Source organism: Ochotona princeps, chromosome 15 (assembly GCF_030435755.1).
Source record: "Ochotona princeps isolate mOchPri1 chromosome 15, mOchPri1.hap1, whole genome shotgun sequence".
NCBI lineage: Eukaryota > Metazoa > Chordata > Mammalia > Lagomorpha > Ochotonidae > Ochotona > Ochotona princeps.
Window position 1 is genome coordinate 41,291,076 of NC_080846.1, and position 5,478 is coordinate 41,296,553.

The 5,478-nt window shown below is 35.7% G+C and overlaps 1 pseudogene; it reads left to right on the forward strand.

Moving 5' to 3' along the window:
- Window positions 1-4,200: 4,200 nt before the first annotated feature.
- On the forward strand, window positions 4,201-4,295 carry LOC118757670 (U6 spliceosomal RNA; annotated as a pseudogene).
- The last annotated feature ends 1,183 nt before the right edge of the window (window positions 4,296-5,478 follow it).

Below are 5,478 nucleotides of genomic sequence, written 5' to 3' on the forward strand. Positions count from 1 at the left end.
TTATGGTGTGTGGTGTGTGTGTGTGTGTGTGTGTGTGTCTAGGAAATATATTCAATGGGGTAACAGTATGGAATATTCGTTCTCATTTACCAGTATGCACAACTTAAATGTAGTAGAATTACAGCATACTTTTGGCATGAAGTTGCTGAACTACTTATGTGAAATTTAATTGCAAAGCTGATTGGTATATATTTACATAGCATCTGTAAAGATCATTCCAAACGGTTGTATGAGCTTATTTTATTTTCTGTGAACTTCTTCAAATGCAAAACCCTGTTACAGAAAGATAACTTTGAATATTAATTCATTGCCCTCAGGTTCCTTGGTCACAGCTGTTTCTTTTACAAACACAGAAGCTTTGATGTGGCAATTTTCATTTTATTTTGCTGAGATCTTTGCCAAACATTTGGAATTATTCCTTGGGACCAAATTATTCTATCAGAAAACTTAGAAATTGTTAACCTGTTTTTCTGATTTAGCACGGTTGAAAATGCAGCCTGATGATTAGTTCTTTGCAAAGTTTACTTGCTAAGATTCTCTCAGTAAAATCTCAGTTTCTTAAGCAGTGATCTGTGTTTTTAACAATACTTGACTTGTTAGTATGTTTCTATCAGAAATGTTGCATGCTTATGGTTTTTTTTTTAAGATTTTATTTATTTTTATTGGAAAGGCAGATATACAGAGAGGAGGAGAGACAGAGAGGAAGATCTTCCATCCGATGGTTCACTCCCGAAGCGGCCGCAGTTGCTGGAGCTGTGCCAATCTGAAGCCAGGAGCCAGGAGCTTCTTTCTTCCAGGTCTCCCATTCGGGTGCAGGGTCCCAAGGCTTTAGGCCGTCCTTGACTGCTTTCCCAGGCCACAGGAGGGGTGCTGGATGGGAAGCGGGGCTGCTGGGATTAGAACCGGCATCCATTTAGGATCCCAGCGCGTTCAAGACGAGGACTTCAGCTGCTACGCTATTGCACTGGGCTCCATGTTTAAGTTTTAACTTTTATATATTTTAGGTCTGATTACTGCAGTTTGGGTCTAGCAATAATTGATATGTTTCCTTTGTTTTGAGATTTTTTTATTTAAGCCTTTAAAAACTAAATGCATCAATCTTAAAGCTACAAGAACCAGATTGTCTTGTTAGTATTAAAATCTTCTGATATGAATATTTGTGCATTTTAGTTATGGTTGATATGCCAAAATAAATGTGGGGGGGAAACAGAGATATCAACAATACACAAAAAGATAAAATGCTGCTGATAAATCAACACATAAAACAAGTCATAAAGTGAGTTAGGTAACAGAACTAGGGCTGAGTTCTTAGGGCAGGAACAACTGCAGTGTGATTGGTTTCTTAAGAGTGAGGATCAGAATTCTGAGGGATATCTGGGCTGTGTGACGGAGGAATACTCATGTGAATGTGCCATTCAAAGACAGTCATTCACATGCTGGAGAGAGAAGTCTCTGGAGAAATTGAACCTCATCTTCAATTTCCCAGTATCCAGGATTGTGAGAAGCAAAGGGCTGTTGACGAAAACACGCTGTCACCAGTATTTTGTCATGCCAGTCTTAGAAAACTGGAATAATTATCATATCAAAGAAGTCTGTGGATTTTAGTGTTTAAAAAATGAGCACATTTAGCTATAACTTTGCAAAGTAGTAATACCCAAATATAAGTTATTTATTATTGAAAGTTTGTGCTAAAAAAGAGGTGACAACAGAAAAGTAAACTTAAATTTTAACTGTAAAACAAAATCTTGTATTTACAAAAATGGGAGGTCCAACACTAATAGTGATATACGCAGGGGGAAAAAAATGGAGAAGAGTTGTAGGGTATTGTTAGCATTGTCACCAGAGGAACAATGTTCAAAATTTTGATGTAGACTGAGTGGAGCAATTAGAAATCACTATAGGGAAAAATAATATTCCCTGCAGGGTACTGATCTCCCATCAGTGAAATGAATTCCTCCCTCTAAAAACACAAACTCAAATGCAATCAAAGGTTGCTTAAGGAGAGACCAGAGCTTGATAACCATGCTTTCAACTATGTGACCTTGACCTTTAGCTCTCCACCACTTAACACTCCACATGCTGTTCCCTCTCCCCAACCCAGTACTCATGTAGATACTCCAGATGGAAGATTCCAAACAGTTCCATGGTGTTAAGTCTTTGGGGACATTGTGAAGCAAAGATAAAAAACGTTGTTGAAGAATATTTGTCTCACATTCCTCCCCCCTAAGAAAAGTTCCTGAAAATAAATTAATCCAATACAGCAGAGAATTGAGGATGAGGCCGAGTGTGCAGACAGATTTCACCATTTTTGGGTGGAGGAAATGTATGAAGTGGCAAATTAGACTAGGACAAAGTTTCAGTTCAGACTTTGCTAAGCGATGGGTGGAGAAATGCAGTTGGTCTCCTTGGAACCTGAAGTATGCATGTGTCACAGAAAAAAATGCTAATATTGCAAACTGCCCCTTTTTACATTTTCACACCTTGAAAGTAGCTTACAGGAAATGGGGAAATGTATAATTCATAAGTTAAGACTTGTAAACTTGAACTACTTTGATCTGAAGCTAAGGATAGAAGGATAAGGCTTTCATCACAAATTTAGCTGAGTAAGTTATGATACGCAAATAAGATGAAAATTGTAAAAGATGGGGAAAAGATTAGTTACCATTATAAACATATAAAAGAACTTCCATAATAGAATTAATGTAGGTTGCCTAAAGATGCTAACACAAGAGTAATGAAATATACCAATAGTATAATGACAATTACAGAATAAACAAAACTAATTAATAATAAAGGTAGCTGTTTCTAAAGAGTTGGTCTGGCCCTGGGATAATATCAGGTGGCCATTATCCATCACTGGGCGATCGGTAGGCCGAATATGGCTTCTCCTCTTATCTCCCCTCTACCTCCAGAAACAGGAAGCATTAGAAAATTTGGAAATAAAAAATCACACCCACTTTTCTCTAACCCTTCCCACCCTGATAAACTATGTAAACATCATCGAAAATAAAAATTGAGAAACAAATTGAAAAAAAGAAATGAAGCACAACTCTAAAATAACAAAAAATACATACAATTAAATACTTTATCAAGAACTGGTCTTGTAGTAAACTTGTTATATTATGCCATTTGTACTCAAAATACTAAGTTTTGGACATGCTAAGAATGTAGCATCAATGAATACTAGTGAATTGTTTCTGACTGTATTTTGCTTAGGACTTCTTCCCACCTGAATGTTTTTCCTGTCTATCTTCTTTCCCCCTTTTCAAATTTTGTTTTGCGTATGATCGGTGGGAAATTTAATTGTTTGTATCTTACTTTCAGTTACACAGAGCGTGAAAAAATATACTTCAAATTGCAAAAAAAAAAAAAAAAAATAGAGTTGGGCCTGGTTGGAAAGGGTGGGTTAGTAAATTGTTGTTTTTACTGCAAACTTTTCTGAGATATTTTAAAATCATGTTTATGCATAATTTGGAAATAAATTAAAAATTAAACCAAATATTGCACTGATTTTTATAGCTGATTTTCAGAATTTATTGAATTTAAGGCTAAGAATTTGCTGCAACTGAAAGATATCAAAATATGAGAATTATTTAGAATCAACTATTGAACTGCAGTAAAAAAAGTCTCAAATTTCTCTGCCTTATGATAGAATAAAATGTTCCTCTTTTGCATAATAGTTGTTCCTTTAACAGAAATCAGGGCAACTCTTACCCTCAATGTCCCTTACAGAGCCACAGTGGCACAACCACTGCCAGCCAGCATCTGGAACATACAAACTCTGCCCTCTGACGATACTGAAGGAACATGAAGTTGGAACCCACTATGCAGTCCTTTGCCCTTGAAGTGATATCTGTCAAGTACATTCATTGCATAGTGGCCAGCGCTTACTTTAGGTTTCTTATTTTCTGTATTTTTTGTCCTTTCAAGGAGGTGTGAAGTTTAGTCCTTCTGTATACCCCAAGATGAGAAAAATCATGTAAACACTGGACAATTTCCTCAAAACAAGAAAGTGTTCAGGGATTTTAGTTGGGTAAAATATGATAATCTGTACTATTATATGATATATATATATATATATATATATATATATATATATATATATATATATATGATAATCTGGACTATTATGAAGGGACAAAAATCCTGGAGATTTTCTCCAAGTTTTATTACAAAACTTTCCAACTGAAACACTGAAAGGTGCTCGCTCCGGCAGCACATATACTAAAATTGGAACAATACAGACAAGATTAGCAGGGCCCCTGCGCAAGGATGACGAAACACTGAAGGTTTGCAATGGCAACACTACCCTTATGACAGGTACCTGCATTTTATCATGAACTTATAACAATTGTTATCCTCACATACTTGTTCAGATTTATTACACTCTAAAGCATCTTCACTTAAGTGGTTCAAATAATGATAACATCATTAATGCAGATAATAGTCTCACATATTGAACAATAACTAACTTCTAGGCATCTTTTTTTTTTTTAAGTTTTTTTTTTTTTTAAGATTTATTTTATTTTCATTACAAAGTCAGATATACTGAGAGGAGGAGAGACAGAGAGGAAGTGGAGCTGCCGGGATTAGAACCAGCAGCCATATGGGATCAAGGTGAGGACCTTAGCCACTAGGCCACGCTGCCGAGCCCAACTTCTAGGCATCTTAAACATTTATTTATTTTACTGAAAGGAGTAACATAACATGTACAGTAATGTTTACTTATTGTGTAATTAAAGAAATAAAGGCTCCAAGATTTGAGTGATTTGCTCGGGTTCCCTTAACAGGCATAGGATTCAAATTCATTTGAGTTAGAATCTGTATCCTCTGTGCTCTCCCTAATGCACCTCACCTTATCAGCCTGGACTGTAAGATACCAGCAGGGCTAAATGATTCACCTCACTTGTGTGCCTTTCCTTCTATCTTGTCTGTTGACATTGCCCAAGTTCTTTGCGTCTTGTGTAGGAATAATGTTTCTGCAGTGTCTCTTCCTGATTCCTTGAAGACAGTGCCCCTATCTCTCAACCTGAAAAAACTTCTCAGTCTACACTTCGACTACCCAGAAACTATTGTTGTTCTGTTATTTTGAATCCAAGTGAGAATGGAATATATTGCAAGACTCTTTTCTTTTTGGAAACAAACCCTGGCATCATAAAATATACTATGGATAGTTTTTCAGATTTGTTTTCCAAAAAAGAAAGTCCTGTTAGTCATTTTTCTGTTCTGATTTTTTTCCCAAGACAATTTTCACTGGTCTTCAGAAATCTTTAAGAACATACTGAGTTGGTTTCTATACTTGTTGTACATTTGCTCAGCTAAATGTCACAAAAATGTAGACCAATAAATATAAATGCAAAAATAATAATCCTGTGATTTTTGCAAATTACACTTTATACTTGCTTGACATTTTTAAATTCTACAATATGCTATGCATACTTTTTTCTTTCTTTTCCCAGTATAGAAATATTTTCAGCA